The following is a 19,333-nucleotide window of genomic DNA, read 5'->3' on the forward strand; positions in this document are numbered from 1 at the left end:
CCTAGTCCTTCTTCTTTGGACTCCTTCACCTGTGTTTGATTCATGTGCACCTTCTTTGATCTGAGTTTTCTCTTTAAGGGACTACTGGGGTGTATCTTCGATAATCAGTGGCTTGGTGGATTCTGTTAGTGTCAGTCTTTCCAGCCTTCCTCCAGTGATCAAATATGCTCTTACAAAGTGGTCTCAGAGTGTCAAGGTCAAATTTTGTCATTTCAAAGAGTTTTCAAGCAAAATTTGGTTACTAGGCATTAGGTCTAGGGTTTTCTCTCACTCTTTTCAAAATTGCCCAAATTCCAATCTATGTCACTATTCAGCTGAGTCTATCATCATTCATAGGGTTGTCATTATCATGTCAGTGTCTAATGAGTCATTTTACACCTTGTTCATGCTTCAGTTGCGCCCAGGCAAGGTCATTTCCCTCTCCTAGGGTTTTGAAGGCAATATCTCTTGGACGGTCAAATCATTAGCGAAAATTGTATCCAAATGTTCATAAACCTTCCCCTATCCTTCATGTACCTTATCAAACACTTTCCATCACTGAGATCCGCCAAATTCCTCATTTTTGCACAAACCCTAGTTTCTAGCTACAACCTGGCAATTTTCTAGGTTTGGCCTGTGTTTTTCCCTTTTGGACCCCTTCCCCTCACTCAATCTCTGAGATTATACTTTCCCTTGCTTTCTAACATCCCTCCCCACTCCAAAAAATTTCCCCAAGAATTTAGAAGCCCCCTATCCCCTTGATTTCGCTCCATTTCGACAAAATTCCTTGTTTCACACATCGGGACAAGTCGCACTCAAATGATGTTCCAGAGCAATAAAAGATGAATTTTGGAAAACTGAGAGAGGTTTTTGTCCACAACATGCAAACGAAGAAAAACCTCCTTCACTTTTTTCACAGGTGTCATGGTTTTAGAGAAATGTCAAAATTGCAATCGCTAGATCCAAGGAGGTTGGCCAAGGCACTAAAACGACGGAAAAGGCTCGATCCACTCCAAATTTTGGCCAAAGCCTCTTTGACTGAGCATGGTACTTTATTGGGGACTCCCAGCCCAAATTTCAAGAAATTTGGAGAAAATTTTGTCAATTGTGAATTTTTTGTGCCAAACACAGGTTTTCTCCACCAATGGGTCGCGCGCCGCGTGCGACCCTTTCGTTGGGCAACTCCATTTTGGGAAAACTCATCATTTCTGGATTTTTCATGAAAAGTTACACTTGCTCAGCCATTTCCAAGAAATTTCACCAAGTTTTGGGCCTCCAGAAAGTCAAAAAACAAGCAAAAAATGACTTTCTGCCACATTTTTGACACACAGGAAGCAGTCTTGGGAGATTGCAATTTTGGAGGGGCAAATGACCACCAAATTCAGAAATTCCACTTGGGTTGGAAAGTATACATCCAGACCTTTCCAACAAGCCCACTTCTGCCTCATTTGGACACCTAGAAGTACCTCAAAAGCAGCTCCAAAGTAGCGCGACCCGTTCAGAAAGAGGGCACGACCCGTTGGGCAGTTTTCACAGGGATTCATCTACAGCTGAGGAATTCGCCCATCTTTGACCAGTTTTGACTTGTGATGGGATTTTTCACCCTCTTTGATGTAATTAATGTATTTTCATGTTGAAATGACACTTATTTACCTATTCTAGAAGATTCATTCATGAAATAGCAAACATTTAATGAATGAATTGGTTTCCTAGCTTATAGAGGCAAGTTGTTTTGACTGCCTAGATTTTAGTGCTCAGTTTAGAATTGGTTGAAACAGCTCCTAGAAGGATGAGCTCGACCCCTAGAGGCAAGGAAAGGTGTTAGCTTGCCTATATTATGTATTTTCTTAGTCATTTTCAGGGGTTGGAGAGGTTGGACTCTTGAGGGAGAAAGCTCTATTGTATTACTCATTGTATCTCTGCAATTTTGGCAAAGGAAGAAAGACCAGGGTTTTGCAGTCCTTTTTGGGATTCCTGTGGTTACATGTATTGATGGTGTGTTTCTCTTTGTACTTGTAAGTTTGTTATGTGATTCATCTTCTCACTTTTCCTTCTGCAAATTAGGCAAATGAAGTGTTAAAGTAGAATTCATGATTGCCATGCTCTGCTTTTAAGTTTTCTTAATATTTATGTTTTCATATGTCTAAAGAGAACTCTTGAAGGTTTCTTGCTCTCTTTAGCCCCTCACCGGTCATTCCTATCCATTCACTTAATTCAAAGGCATCAATACAGTCTCCTACCTTGCCCCAAAGAACCCCCTGCAAAAACTGTGTCCAATCCCCGCACCCAGAATTGCCTTTCCCCAACTTTCCACCAAAACCCTAAAAATCAAAAATTAAACCTTTTGATCAGTTTACTAGCCTAAAATCAGTGTTTCCTCATTGGCTATCTCGCCCATTGAAGATCTTTACCGAGATAGACCGGAGAGAGCCCTCTCCTGCCCCGTAGGGCTAGCTACGAGGTTAAGTGGTTTGATGTTGCCTTGAAGTTTACCTTTCTCAGCCTGAGGTGAAATTTCAAGCGCTAACATATTGGCGACCATACTGGGGATAACAAACTCGCTTGTTGATTGATGTGTTGGTTTCATAAGTCTTAGACGGAGCCTGAAGTTATGCCAGGTAGCCTTTGAAACGCTTTTGCTTTGCATAAGCAGAAGTAGATAAACGCTACTTCAGTCCATCTCCGTGAGCTTGTGGATACAACACTTCATTTGCGTTTTACCCCAGTACATGTATCAAGTTCAGATCTGATTGTTGATGGTGGACAACGATCAGACACTGACAAGGCTGAAATCATTCACTGGCGACTTCTTCACTGAAAACTCCAGAGATCGATGCTTCATGGTGACTTCACTGCAGAGAGATCAGTAGCTGTGAGATAGACCGGAGAGAGCCCTCTCCTGCCCCGTAGGGCTATCTACGAGGCTAAGTGGTTTGATGTTGCCTTGGAGTTTACCTTTTTCAGCCTGAGGTGAAATTTCAAGCGTTAACAGATTCCTTTACTTGTTTCCTAGCCTTCAACTTTTCAAACCTCCTGGATCTTGTTTTTTCCTGATGATCAGTTGTTGTTGGAAGATCTTTTGTAGCTTGAGGACTGAGACCAGTTTCATTCTTGAAACTAGACATAAACATGAATGTGGACCAGTCCCTACCTACTTTCTGGAGTTCATGCAACACGATCAACTTAACTAAGCCATGGTGAAACAATGAGGTCTCACAGGCTTCTTTCCTTAGCTGCACCTTGTCACACATTTTGTTTAAGCTACGAAATAAGTAGAAAGGTAAATCAAGAGATATCTTTCCTGTGAAATGCAGCAGAAGCTTAAAATGATATGAATACACCTTATTGTATCTCCCTTCACAGGTAAGGTACCTCTGTATGCAGGTAAGCAAATTGGCATATGAGTCCTTGACATAATTTCTAGGCACAGACTTGTTTAAATCTAAGTCAATAAACTCGAGCTTCAGAAATTATTTGCAGGGGGTCATATCAAATTTGAAATTCTTAAACCAAGTTTCTTGTCCCCTTGGAATCTCCGTAACTGTGGATATTAACTCTGGTGAGACTTGTAATTCAAGCATCCCAACCTTTGAATTAAGTCCTGTGAAATTCAAAGCAAATTCCTTGGTGATTTGTGCATGACCTCCCTGGAGTTTCTTGCAAAAATTCCAACATCCAACCTGCTTGAACGCATGCTCAACTTCTCTGTTCTTCAAGATAAGGTCTAAACCTTCAGGTTCGTTCCTCAAACATCTCCCTAATCTGTGCTCTTTCCTTTCTATAGATCCTTCCATAAGACTTCAACATAATGAAGGTTAGATATACTAGCGCTGCTCAATCTTTAATCTCTACCTCGCTTGAATGGCTGCCTCACTTGATAACAGCCTCGCTTGAATACTGCCTTGCTTGGTGTTCAATGAATTCAAATTGAAAACTTGCAGACTTGTTCCTCATGCAACGAATACAATCATAATGAAGACTGTGAATACCTGGCTTTTCTTGGAACTTGCAATCCGAGCGTACCAAGGTACCTAGCAACTGTAATGATGGAGATAAGCGGTTGGACATGATATGTGGAGTGTATAAGCTGACAATGAATGATGCAACCATAACTGAGCTTCACAGATTTGACAGTTAGGAAAGATTTTCTACGGATTGCACGAATCTCTGATTTCGTAGTGCAGCCAGTGTAAAATCTGGATTATGCGCTATGAAATCACCTAAAACATGTTGCATTGCAAAACTGCTAAAAAGGATTTATGCGCTGTGAAAATACCTAAAAATGATTTATGCACTACGAAATCACCTAAAGGGCTTTGTACCACATAATGACCTTTGAACAAAGCTGACACATGGTTATGAGACCAGTGATGAATGAGAATGCATAGTTGACCTTTATTTAAGTATACCATCAAGACTCCTAAGACTCAAACTGTAAGGCAAACAAAAAATCAAACTTAGACTAGCACCGAACCTTTACCATCAAACGAATGTGAGCAATTTGGGAATTATAATTCTTAAGTGATAACACGTTGCATCATTTCCACGCATGTGGCCATAAACTTAGTCTCAGGCAGCGTTGTCTCAATGGTGGCGTACTCGCTTTTCATCTAAGCTACCCGACGCTCGATGTTGGTCGAAACTGCAAATGCCTCATCCAGCCATGGCTGGAGACGAGCTTTAATCATGGCTACCTTCTACTAGGCCGTGTCAACTTGGATATTTAGGTCCTAGGCTTCCTTTATCTTAGCTAGGCGATGCGTGATAACGACCGTTGACACGGTTCCTTTGGTTCGATCATAAGCTTTCTGAAGCTCCCGAGCTTTGGTTTCCAAGCACTGAAGGGTTGGGTCCTCTTGAAGGGTCGTGAGTGTGACAATTGACTGTGTGAACAAGTCCATACATTCCTTCATTGTTCTTGTAAGCATTTCGCGGGCAATGGTGATGATGTTCTTGGGCTGCTCCACGATCTCAAGGGGCGTCGCTGGTTGAGTTTGTAATTTTAACTCTGCAATCTGCACACTAAGCTCTCGCTGGATCCGCGCAACCTCCTCCTTAGTGTTACAGAACCCAGTAGCTAGCTTTTGAACTTGGGTCTCAATAGGGAGATCAGCCGTAATCTCTAATTCAGGGGCACTTAAGCAAGCTTTCACGACAATCTGCTGCATTTGGTGGTTTTGTGTGACGGCTTCGTCCCGTTGGATGCGCAGCTGTTCGAGATTTATTTTCTGCTCCTAGAGGATTTGTTCAGTATGGCCTTACCAGGTGCGGAGCTCTCTCGTGGTGCTATCCTAGAGCCTTTGCAAGATTTCACGTTTTAAAGCGGCTATGTTGAGTCTCGGTCCTATAAGCTGTCCCAGCACAGCTCTGTCCTCCACGTTGTTGACGATCAACGCACCTGCTGGAATTGCAACAACATAGGTGACTTAGGTCTTCAGTAATGGTTTTGTAGCTGCCATACTGGAACTATTGGTAGCAGTACTTTCACCTATGGACGCGACATAGATTCCTAATGTCTACAACTACGTATAGAGCTCCCCCAACACAATCTACTGCTGAGACATGGCTTCATCAATTACATCATGTGTGTCCTCGTGAACGGAATTTTCAATGTCATTTAGGTCACCCTCGGTTAGGATGGTCACCTCGCTGTCAGCCTTAGATGCCTTCGCCTTCTTCCGTGGCTTCAGCCACTCTGGTGTCACTGAGCGCTTTAAAGGAGCCCCCGTAGTAGTGGATGGAGTATCTGTTGTGACCAGCTGGGTGGTTTCCTTCTGACTGCCTTTGTTCTTTGTCGATGTCTCCTCATCGGGTTGGATCTTTCCTGTTGCTGCGAGTGCCGCCTCCCGAGCTGCTTTAACTTGCATGGCCAATAGTGCATTCCGCTTTTGTTGTGTGGCATGCTTGGCTTCCTCCTTTTTTTTCTAAATACCGGCCTCATCACATTCTTCCACGAAGGGTCCACACCAGGCCACTGGCCAAGTATCCACAATCCCGTCAATAACATCATTAACATCAATAAACCGGAGTGATGTCCATGCCTGGGCCGGGTCCTTCCACGCCTTGATGTAGACATGATGCATGTCTACTTTAAATTCAAAAATGTGCTTCATGCTTTCATATATCTCGTCAGTTAAGCGGGGTAACTTATTAATCCACTGCCGCACAGTTGCATCCATTAATATCCAAAATATTTTGATATTTTGAATTCGTCTTGTGTCCCTTGTCACCAAAAGGGAAGCATATCGAGCGGCTTCACGCCATTCCAGATCTAAGACTGGAAACTAGCTTTCCTCGAGTAGGTCAGTGGCAACCAGCATGATGGATAGTAGTAGCCATGCATAATGGAATCTCATGCCTTCCTCCTGCATGTCGTGGCAATTGGTCTGAAACTCTTCGCAAAGGAACTGGGACCAATTGAATCATACACTGGCTATGCATTCCTCAGAAAGAGCGATAACTACGGTGGGGACCTCAGTGCCGTGACATTTCCTCATAACTTTCCCCACCAGCAATTGGGTGGCAACGTGAACTGCGTTGTTTGAGATACTATCAATAATATACCCTTGCTGTCCCTTGGAAAGTTGGTACTTATTTTTTAGTCGTTCAATAATCATGACATCGTTACCCTTATTATTGATCTCCCGAGGGTCTCTCCCATCGCAGTGTAGGTGTGAAACTCAATGAACCAGTTTCGCTGTGATACGAACAAGTTGACCCACCCATAATATATCCTCATGGATTAAATAGAGCAAATACTTTATGACCAACATGGTGATAGGCGGTCGGAGAAAGTGAGGAATCAACAAGAGACAACGTAACCCAACTTTGTCCACCTCTTGTAGCCATGCATTTGGTTGCAGGGTTATTACCGTCCCTTATATCTTCCGGTCCACTAGTACGTACATGACCAGATGGGGAAACTTTACTATATCTGCAAGGTCCCAATCTTCAAACTTCATTATCGCAACACAGCCAACCACCGACTTTTCCACTGGTACACCCTTTGGTAGCGACGGGGTGACGATTACAGAGTCAACTTCATCTAGATTTGCAGGTACTTTGGCCTTCCCTTTTCTTGGTGGCACATACTTGGGTCACTATACTGGCTGTATGGGGTCTTCTTCAGGGAGGACTTCTTCAACATATGTGGGAGGACCCTCATCTTCTTCCTTGCTTTCAATTATCAAAATTTTAACCTTCTCCTTCATCGGGAATTTTCCAGACTGCAAGTGCCAGGGTGACCTTGTCACTGGGTCTAGGCTCTAAGGATCCTTCTTGGTTCACGACATCTGGGGAGATTTGGGGAGCTCGATGGTCTGTGGCATGGCTTTCTGCGGCCTGTTTGTGGTAGGATCTTGTGCCTTCAAAATTGCGTCTTGGTAATATTTGGGCAATGCCTAAAACCATGGACTATTTTTGAATTGCTCGTCAGTCATCATGCTGTTGACACTGGGCGGTTTTCTTGCAAAGCAATAAGACATGGTGGCATGACCTTGACTCTGATTATATATGATTCGACATTCCAAGTTGGCTACTTTCCCTTGCGATAATTCATAAATTTGATTTCAGCAGTTATTCCTCTGCCTTAATTACCCACCGCCGGCTTCATAGTGCTTTAAATGGGTCATTATTTCATGAATAGTACTTGCAACGGTCGCTTTCCATCTTTCCTTCGCTGCAGTGAATCCCCAGGGACGCAGATGCGGTTTTTATATGTATGCGATGGTTCTGTCACGCGACTTCACAGTAGTTTGGTTTATTATCCCGCTCCCTTTTTCAACTACATGGGGTGCTGGGGCTGGGTCTCCGATGGATAGTCAGATGGGCGAACCCCTAGTATGGATCTTTCATTTCCCAACTAGCCCTAGTCGCGAAAACCCTATACACTCCCTCGATCCTACTACTGAATTATGGTGCACACATCCCTATTCTTTTGGGTGCAGTCATAATGACGCTAGTCGGGTCAGTGCTTGTAATAGGGAAGGAGAGCCAACCACATCGGTTTCCTTTGGTAGTTCCTTTCCATAATCTAGGTAGGCCATTTCTAACTGCAATTCCATAATTGCTTTGTCCAGCTTCCTACTTTGTGCGCGGAGTCAGGCCCCAGTTTATTCTAACTTATCAAGTCATATTTTCCCATGCATAATGGTTGCCCAAAGCTGCTAAAATCTGTCGCGGATGTTGTCACAATGGAGTGGGCTGCACCAGCAGTGGTTAGTCAGGCTGTAGAGAGATGGTCCCGCCCGGCGTTGTGACCCTATGTTCTGCGCAGGTCTGGTTGGGTTTTCAGTTGTCTGATTCACATCCGTATCTTTTGCTCTATCACCTTATTCCATCGTGGCCACCGTGCACGTCCTCTAATCCAGACTTGAAACCGCTGTCTATATCCCAGCTTTTGCGGTTCCCCTCCAAGTGCACACAACCTGTATTTTGGTACACTGGGCTGCTCCTATATTACACATAATGTACCAGGAGGGCCGAGCTGTGCTTCGATGGTTGCGCCATTCTCCTCTGGTCGGGGTCTTTCTTCTATCATTACGTGTCGTACTGACGGAGTCACCATATTGCAATTGAGTGTCGTAACTGCCTGCAGTCGATTCTACCATCACTCTGCCTGCTCCTCGGAATCCAAGGTGCAGATACTATCACGTTCCCATGAGGTTCTTCTATTATTGATGGACTACATGTGATCTGAGCCTTGCATTTTTATCTGATAAATCCACTTCGTTGTCACTTCCTTCATCGCATACTGGTTTAGTATAGCATTCCCCTTCCACTGGGTCCAACGGAACTACTACCTGTAGTGACTTCTTTTCGAATGTCATCTTGTGTCTTTTTAATTTAATGATCCCTTTCATGTCTGTGGCCCAATCAATTCAGAGAAATGCAGGGTAAGGATTGTTGTCATAAACAATCTCTATGACTTTGAAATCAGTCCAGGTACTCACACTGTCAATATCCACCGTCACTCCTTGCAATCGGCCCATTGGTAAGATCTTTTGTTGGTTGGCCATTCATAATTGAATCAGGGACCATTGCAGTGCGGACTTGCCCATACACTCCCAGGTTTGTTTAGGCAATACGTTTGCATTCGAGCCTAAATCCAGGATGATTTGATCCACTTCATAGTCGCCAATTTGAGCTGTCAGTCTCATCTCTTGTCTAGTGCACATAGCATGTCTTCCTATCTTCCGGACGACCTGGAGATCACTGGATCTGGCACACCTGGTGATCAGCTCTTGTAATCCTTACATAGCATTACGATCGCACAACAACTTCATGTAGGTTTAAAGAAAGGTAGCGATCATGGAGGAGTCCACTCCTAACTCCAATCGATCCCTCCTACCTGGTGTAGATGCTTTCATGAAGCCCCGCTGAGATTCTCTTGCCCTTATCTTCCCCTGTTCCAACTCAGTGTTATGTTCATGCATATTTGTGTCGCACCTTTTCCCACCTTCATTCCCTCCTACAGTTGCACCACTTCTTAGTACCATATTTATACTAGGATCCTCTTCGTGAGGTTCTGCGCACATCATCGGGATATTCTGGGTTGGTGGAGATTGGAGTACTCCCTTCTCGCTCAATTGGGCAATTAAGGTTGAACAATCCACTAATTCATGATCAAACTGCTCACAGTAGGGACATGAGATCCTGGTTGGGTTAGTGCAGTCGTGAGTGTAGTGCCCCTGTCCACCACAATTATAACAAATTAACTGTCCTCGGCCCCCTCCAAGCCCCAATCCTCTTCCCCGGCCACATCCTTGAAATCCCCCCCCCGCACTTCAGTCTACATCTGGTAGGCTAGGGTTCTCTCTAGCATTAAGTCATAACATCGACACATTCGTTCATCATGTCCCAGTGATCAACAAAAGTTGAAATACAACTGTTGTGAGGTCTGGGTGTACTTTTGTAATAGGTGGCAGTTATCTGTCGCATGCTTCCCTCCCACTTGGAAAATCTTGCACCAGAGCGCCTGTGTAGTAATTGGTCCTACTTGTACCTCTACTTTTAACAGCATCGGGCCTCCTCCCACTAGATAGTTCGAGAAAGTCGGACAATGGTCCTTATCATGCATTTGGCTCTTACATTTAATACAGCCTACCTCTGGGTGTACCTCTGGTCAGGACATTCTTCCTTGCTTCAGACTCTACACTTCCAGGCTCAAGTTTTGAAGTTGCGCGTGGATTTTCTGAACTCCCAACCCTGGTCCGGTATTGGGGTTGCATGTAACATCATTGTTGTCTATAGTGCCTCGGTTTGGGTTGAGAACTTATGTTGTGACAAAGCCATCCTCAAATGGGATGTCAAGGATGCCACAAACCACGTGTAATGTTGCCCATCTATTAAATTCATGTTAGCTTCGTGAATAGTACTCTTTAATCTCTGATCTAGATCCCACGGTGTTTCACCAGGCAACATTGCTATCTCCTTGAATCCAATGACCGACTGGGTTTCAAACTTTGGCCACCAAACTCTTTTTTAAGCGTGTCCTGGATCACTACTATTCCCTCATTCGGATGGTTGGTTGAGTATCTTATGTACAATGTTAGCGCGCGATCCTGTAGTGCACTGACCAGCATGGCCTTTTTAATGTTTTCATCTATAATGCCTTGTGCATCCCATAAAAATGTTATCACAAACCAGAAGCGACTTCGCTCTTCATTCCCTACACCCCGAAATGTCGATAACTTGACTGCGGTGGCCATCCCAGCTTTTGATGGTGGAGGGGGTGGAAGGGGTGTTGGTGTGGATGGTCTTGACGCTGGTGAAGCGGGTGGCGGTGTAGATGGAGGTGGTATCAGTGGGAAGCATTCTTTAATCAATCGGACTGCACTTCCTGGCGAGAACCTAGCAAGACCCTCCTCGCTTTCCCGTGAGATAGAAATCAAAGGGTGGTTTTCTACTTCTCTTATTCTTCGATAACCCTTTCCGCTCCGTGTTACTCCAGACATCAATATACGCACAGAATCTGTTTTTCGTACAACAACATCTTAATCCAAGTATTCAATGATTTGATGTACCTACCCCATGGTCCTTAGAGAAATTGCCTTTCTGCTTCGCTATAACTTACGGTTGTATCTATCACGAATTCAGTGATAAATCCCCCTATGATTTTATCTAACTAGTGGTCTACTGTTCGCACAAGTCTATCTTCGGTGGCTTCCAGCTTGCGCACCAGTTTCGGAGTCCACACTATCGGTTGGTCTAATCTGCACCTCCCCATGCTATCAACTAACTTCGCGATCCACTCGTACAATTCTATTAGGAATGTTACGAAGAAGATCTCGCATATATCCATGAATATATAGCGATCCAACCACTGTTCCTCCAATATCCATGAGTTTATATTTTCCTGAACCACGAACTCGTGAAGCTTCAGATCCCACAAATCTTTGAGTTATTTCTTCATAAGATTCCAGTGTTACCAAATTAGACACCCCTTAGGCAGATCCCGGGCCGGGCAACGGAACCATTTGTTGGCTTACTTGGGCCTGACCCAGGTTCGAAAGAGTTATTTAGCCAAACAAATCCTGCAGCTACTAGCCCTTTCAACAACAGCCCGCAAAGCGCGGACTGAGGTCTAACCCGAGGTAGCAGGGGAGGGTGATGGAACCAGGTTTCCGCACCCTAGGGATGTCTTGGTGTGGTTTGGAGGTTTTGCACACTGGTTTACAGTTCCGCGTTGCTCGGTCTTCGCACAGATCCGGCTTGATTATGTTTTCTGTTTTATTACGTTATCTTATTATATGATGTGGTTACCAATTACCAAGGTCTTTAAGTAAACATTTAACCAACACAACTAATTCATGTATTAAAATAAACCCAGATTTATACTCATTCCAACCATAAGAAAATTAAACAGATATTATGACAGTTCAAAAGAAACACAGAATTTCAAAAGAAACTTATCTTTATTTCCACTTTATCCTTAATACATCCAGATCCACCTTGTGCACTCAGCTACAGGGGTCCACGCACACAACTGCAGAATTTCCAGGCCTTTGTGCACACAGCTGCAGAGCCTCTACCTTCTACCCCTATCCCTAGACTCGGACTTACAGACGCTTTAAATCTATCTTCCTCAAGAACCGATTACATTTCATATTTCTTATTCCTTATCAAAACTCTACTCTCTCTGCCCATAGAGCCTCACTCTATTTATACCCTTCCTTGGCCCGCAATCCCTATGCAGGCTGACTCTATTTACATTTCATTACATTATTTTTGGGCGGACTACCCTTTGACTCGACCTATTATAATTCACGCTCCGCGCTTCCAACAGAGCCTTTATCCTAACTTTACCCCAAAATATCTGGCTTCGCACCCTCTGATCGTTGCGTGGGGCTTCCGCTACCCAACAAGAGGCAAACTTGTAAAGGCAATGAAATTTTGGAGACTGAAAAATACATTTTTTGAAATGATACGAATTCCTTAACATATTTGATATGTATATATTTTATTTTTGCATCTATTCTTTTCAAAAGGGGTCAGTTTTTGCATAGGTATTCGTTCTGCCCCATTCGATAGACAAGTATTTAATTAAAAACAGACCTAAAATATATATTTCATAATGGATTCGAAGGGTTTACCCTTCGTTCCTTTATTTCTTTTCTTTTTTATTTTATTTTTTACTTTAAAATAAATACACACAATATTTTCGAGATTTTTTTTTGCAAAACAAGGGCTTGAGCCTTAGAGTAGTAGGGTAAGAAAAATAAGTTCGAACTGGAGAAATCACAACATTAATGAGGGTATAATCAAGGAAAAAAATTTCCACATGCAGGGAGAAATTTTGATGAGACTACTCATGCATGTTACAAATGTTCAATCCGCGAAGGTTTTTTAAAGAATGCACCCAAGCCTTGAATATTTTTGTAATTCAATGAGTGAAAGAAGGGTCACCAAGATAGAGTATGACAAATTCGTGAGCCAAATATGGCTATGGATATGCATGAAGTGATATAATGGAAAATCCCCTCTTAAATTTGAGCGTTTATACAATAACACTTCCAAATTTGGACAAAATTCCAAGGTCGAACTGGGAATGGAATTGCAGCACTCTTGAGTGCAATTGTAGAGTCAAAGAATAATTGTGGAACATGATGAAGGATATATATAAGCTCATACAAATATCGTCCATGGAGGAGTAAGAAATAAAATAACCCTGAGAATACATGCAAATGTATAATTGACAATAATTCAACTTGCCTGTAACAATGTGAGACTAGTGAAAACTCAACGATATCTTGCAGTCTATGTAACTGCCCTGGGTTAGAGCTTCATGTAATAAATTTTAATAAAGGCAAAAAAAGACCATGTTGAATGTTGGGAAAAGCATTATAGTGGGCATCACTTTTGGTTTATTTATGGATACGGGAATTGGCAAAGGAAAAGAGGCAATAATTGGCATTTATTTATGAAAATAAAGGAAAATAGGAGAAAAGGGAGGTAAAGAGACATAGATTTTCATGCTAAGGGAATTAGAGGAAAAATGAAAGAAAATGGAAAAAAGGTAGACATGAATGATAAAAAGGCTTCAAAGAATTAGTTCAGATCTTTGGTTGGTTTAGCTCTTATCATTTTTTGCTTGAGAATAGTGAGAAGGAGAGAGAGCTCCAAGAGGAGAAAGCAAGCAAGTAAAGGAAAGCAAAGGAAGGAAGATGACAAGCTAGGAAAGTGAAGGAAAGAAAGGAGAAGGTTGGATCGACAACTTCAGCAAGAGGATTTTGTAGGTAGCATGTTGCATGTGTGATTTCCTAACTGAGGTGTGAATGAATGGTACACGAATTTGTTTATTTGGTTAATTTTCTATCATTGGCATGGGTTTTGTTGGGTTTGACAGTGGTTTTAGAATTGCCTTACCATTTCTTAGATAGCCATGGTGTGATGGGATTCATTCTTGGTTTAGCTTCAGATTTTCGAAAGGTTTTGAAACTGGGTGAGGTGGTCTCAGGAAAATTCCTAAGGGTAGGGGGTGGAGATGGTTTTCTCTAGGAATCCCTCGATAGGTGGGTGGAAACAGGAAAATTCCACAAGGTATGGTGAAGAAATTCTAAAGCATCCAATATTGGTTTGTTTTTTCTTATCATTGGACCGGTTTAGGTGAGATCACTGTAGGTTGAAGGTGGAGATAGTTTAACCTATGGATTCCCTTGTTTTTTTATGTCCTGGTTTATCCCATGAGATCACATATTCATGCTTGGAATATTGCATGGGGTTGATTGGTTGAAAGAAAGATTTGGTTTATCCCAATATATGGTCCAGTGGTACGTGGAAGTCCCTGGCTTGGATGTCTTTTTCCTATGTTAATAAGAGCTATTTTATTATTTTAATATATGAGAACTTGTATTTGTTATCATGTTGATTTGATGGTTGTTCTATCATGGTCAGTATTCTTGGTATATGTTGGTTATAAGAATGGTTCTATAATATGTTCTAGCTATGGTTCTAGTTCATGAATTAATATGCTAATGAATGGTTGATGAATTCATGGCATAACAAGTGTTATTTATGTTATTATGAGAGGGCATTAGACCTTATTGGTGATTCTCAGATGAATTTCAAACTCTTAATATCATATATGCATTCATGACCTATAGTTTATATGCTTTTCATATGTTTAACGAAATGTCGGTCATGGTTAGGCACACTTAGGTCAAATTCTAAATGATTGGCATTGTTAGCATGTTATTTATGCTTCTAGAAAGTTACGGATAGTTATAGCCAACGGTTTGGAGACTAGCCTTAAAAATGTGGCTTAGATCCTAGAACCGTAAGCATAGAATGAGGGATTTTGGGTCATAACCACATGGAGGTAAGTTTCTGAGTGTGGTTATAACATCATAACCCCATGGAAGTAGTTTCAAGGGTGAGGTTATGGGTCTATGTTAGTCAAAAAGGGGCCCAGCTCAGGGATTGACCACCTAGTGTGGCTTGCAGCCTTATGAGTGGTCAGTGGTCTTTGAGGGGTATCAGTAAAGTTGTTGGTTTGTCGGCCCCACTTCCATAAAAAGAACTTGGAGGTGATGTCATGTCATAGTAGCACTCTACTTCAGATTTAACCGAAGGGCTTGTAAATGTTGGTAAATTTGGAGAGGGGTGGTTATAGATTGGTATCAGAGTGGATTTCATTCTCTTTGGGTGATATATGATATCACATATTGGTATCAGAGTTTCCTAGTTCACTCACTTTTGGACTAGATGGGCTAGATGTGATTGTTATGCATGTATGTTAGTTTTCAATATGTTTCTTGTGCATGCATTGTAGTGACTATGGTTTTCATGCATGTAGTAGGTGTTACAGTTTGCATTGTCATGCATGCATGATGTGAGATTTTGTTAGTTTGATGTCATTATATATCTATATATATATATATATATATATATATATATATATATATATACATACACACACACATTTATTGTACTAATATGGACTGATTTGTGTAGACGAGATAGCCTCCCCTGAATTTCCCTACGGTAGGTATTATTTGATTATGTTTATATTTGGTTTATCTAACATGGTATGTTTGCGGCAAGAAGAGGAAAAAAGATGATGAGCAGAATGATGGATTATAGTTCATGTGACTCTCCTTATCAATTAATTGAACAACAAGGAGAAGAGTACTCTCCTGGCATAATAGATACACTGATAAGTCTGAAGGCTAAAATTATAATTTGCAAGGTAGATAATGACATGATAATTCAGTCACAAGAAAGACTTGCCAAAGCTCAAGAAAATAAAGTTGAGGTCAATGTGGTCATACTTCAAAGTTGATCATATTTGCAGAGATAGGGATAGCAAAGGATCATTTATGGGCAGCAAGAAAGGACTAATGGGGCATATGGGAGTAGGCCTTGATCAAGATACAGGTTGGACAAGGATGATATAGTCAAAGGTGGAAGATGGTTAGATGCACCTGACAAGAGAGGTAGTGCTTATGGGTTCTATTATATTTTTTGTTTAGAGAGAAATAATTGTTATCATTGTCATCATCCTTATAGGAGGACTGAGAAGAAGTACTTTCGAGATGAGTTCAAGAGATCCAAGTCTCCTACATTTGATGGAGAAATGAAGAAAGAAAAATATGCAGAAACATGGCTCCTTGGGATGAATAAATTCTTTGAATTGCATGATTATACAGAGAATATGAAAACCAAGATAACTATTTTCAGTCTCAAAGGGAAATTTGATATGTCATGGGAATATGTGAAGTGTGTTAGAGGCATCTGGATAAAGGACTTGATTTTCCATGAGTTTAAGAGACTCTTAAAAAAGAAGTAATTGTCTGAGAGATACTATGATGGAAAGGGTAATGTGTTATATGAGTTGAAGATTGGCTCTATGACAGAGGAAGAGTACATGGCTAAGCTTCTAGAGTTGTTGAGGTATGTGCCATATCTTAAGGATGAGAAGGCGAAGGTTCAAAGGTTCATTAGTGGAATGTCATTAGCATTTAAGGATCACATTGAGTATGATGAACCTTGGTCATTGGAGGAATTCGTTGAGAAACTGAAGCATTGTTATGAGTAGTCGAAGAATAAGTCTAAGCCTATGCGTGATTGGAAAAGGAATGAGAAGGATAAAGGAAAATGGCCTCCATAGTGAGAAAGACCTCAAGATGTAGGTGAGAAAGAAAATGTGGCTCCTTACAAGAAGTTTGACAGAGGTTAGAAGGGACATGGACCTCAACCTAGAGAGCAACATAATAAAGGTAGTGGCAGGGAACCATTGCAATGTTGGATTTGTGGAAAATATCATCACAAGAAGGATTTTACATTTTACTAGGGTGTAAGACCTCATATCTACAATGCTCAAGAGATTCAAGTAGTAGGAGATGCTGGTGAGAAAATTAATTGGATTTCTACAACATTTGATAGTGGGTAGGTAAACCATCATTCATACATTATTGAGATGGAAGGTAATCTTTGTGATTGATTTTTTTCCATTTTGATTGATCCTGGATCTAATTATAGTTATGTTAATCTTGACCTGCTGGATAAGTGTGGCTTGAGAAAAGAAGTGCATGCAGAGTCTTGGTTGGTGCAATTGGATCCAGGGACCAAGAAAAGAGTTCACATTGGGTGAAATCTTGTGAATTTGAGTTGAATTGTATGCCTACATCAACACATCTAAATGTGCTTCCATTGGGTTCATACAACATTCTTTTGGGGATGGATTAGTTGAAACTTCATAGGACTAAAGTAGATTGTTACGAGAAGGATATTGAGTGTTTGGATGATAATGGAGAGAAGATAATTTTGTAGGGAAAGAAGAAGCCTACATTAGTGAGAATGGTTACAGCTATGCACACTAAGCACAGTTGCAGGAAAGGTTTTGTATTATTTGCAGTGCATGTTTCTAGTTAAAAGGGGAAGGATGTTGAGGATGATGAAGTTATGAAGAGGTATCTAGTTTTGCAGTAGTTTCAATATCTATTTCTTGCAGAGATTTCAGAGTTATTGCTTCATAAGGAAGTGGATTTCTCTATTGAGTTGGTACCAGGAGTAGCACCAACATCAAAGGCACATTACAGGATGCCCACTCTAGAGTTAGTGGAATTGAAGTTGCAGCTTAAGGAAATGCTTGATAAAGGATACATTAGGCCAAGTGTGTCACCTTGGGGTTCACCAATGTTGTTCTTAAAGAAGAAGGACGGTACTCTTAAATTGTGCATTGATTATAGGCAGTTGAACAAGGTAACCATCAAGAATGGGTACACATCAAAGAAGAAGACATCTACAAGACTACATGCCTTCCAGGTGTGGTAATTATGAGTTTGTGGTGGCTTTTTTGGTATTACTAATTATCCAGCTACATTCATGTGTTTGATGAATAGTGTGTTGCGTTCTTATCTGGACAAGTTTGTGATATTGTTCATTGATGTATATTGAAATATTCTAAAAATGAGGAAGAGCATGGAAAGCACCTAGAAATAATTTTAATATTGTTTAGAGAACATCAATTTCATGCCAATATTAGCAAGTGTAATTTCTTCTAGACTAAACTTCATTACTTGGGGCATGTTGTTTCTAAGGAAGGTATAGCAGTGGACCCATAAAATATTAGAGCAATCATGAAGTGGATAGATCCTAGGAGTGTTGATGAGGTAAGATCATTTATGAGATTAATAGGTTATTATAGGAGGTTCATCAATAATTTCTCATGTATTTCCTATCCTATTACATCATTGCAAAGAAAAGGAAAAAAGTATGAATGGACTAAAGAGTGTGCAACTAGTTTTGAGAAGTTGAAGCAATTTCTTACAAATACTCTAGTCTTGAAGATTGCAGATCTTCACAAATATTTTTTGTTATGTACAGACGCTTGCAAGAGAGCATGTGGTGGATTCATGATGAAAGAAGGATAGGTGGTATGCTATGAGTCAAGGAAGTTAAATGAGCACGTGCAGAACTATGTGATTCATGATCTTGAATTGGAATTTATCAATGATGCCTTGAAGATGTGGAGGCATTATCTTCTTGGCAGGAGGTTTATTATGATGAGTGATCATAGTGGATTGAGGTGCTTGTTTGACCAACCCAATATGAATGCTAGGTGTTGAAAATTGTAGCAAGTAAGGCTCAATTTGGCTTAGCCTTATTCAAATTGAGAAAATTCAAAATTTCCACCTCAGCAGACAATGTGGAGGTAGTTAACTGACATGACATGGCTATGTCACTCATTTACTTAGTAAATTTGAGTTAGAGGGCTTGTATTTCAGTTATGCATGTGTGATTGCTAATTTGTAGCAATCCAGTTTAGTTATTTCTAGTTGTAATTAGTTAAACTAGTTCTCGCATTTAATAGAACTATTTGGAGGTCAGTTGTGCAGTGGGACAACAGTCTAAACTCTAAGATCATCCAATTAACTAATCAATCAGTAAAAAATATATCATGCATGCAAGTAATTCGAATTTCTTAGTTTTGGTGGATATTCCAAGGTAGTGTAACATCAATTGTAAATTAGTTTTGAGTGTACAGGTGTTGCACACAATCGATGATCAATCCTTGGGAATTGTGCAATCAATTTGGAGGAAACTCCTGAATAATAGGGATAATTTCCTCAATAATTACACAAGGAAATAGGATCTCAGGTGGAGAAATAAATTGACTAAGTTTGGGTCATATATTTTCATTAAGCAGAGAGAACAGTATTCACTTGCAGGTTGAGCTCAAAGCGAGCAAGTAATTGTAATACATTCTCTATTCATATGATTAATGTAAGCATGCTTAAGGGAGTTTTACCAGTTGGTTTCCCCTAGATACATATCTTTACTTGTGTATGTGATTGATGCATGTTTGCTAACGTTCTTCTAAATTGTGAATTAATTTCTACATAGCAATAGA

Source organism: Pinus tabuliformis, chromosome 9 (genome assembly GCF_031772625.1).
Source record: "Pinus tabuliformis cultivar Carrire ecotype Pingquan chromosome 9, CPIR1, whole genome shotgun sequence".
In the NCBI taxonomy this organism is placed as follows: Eukaryota; Viridiplantae; Streptophyta; class Pinopsida; order Pinales; family Pinaceae; genus Pinus; species Pinus tabuliformis.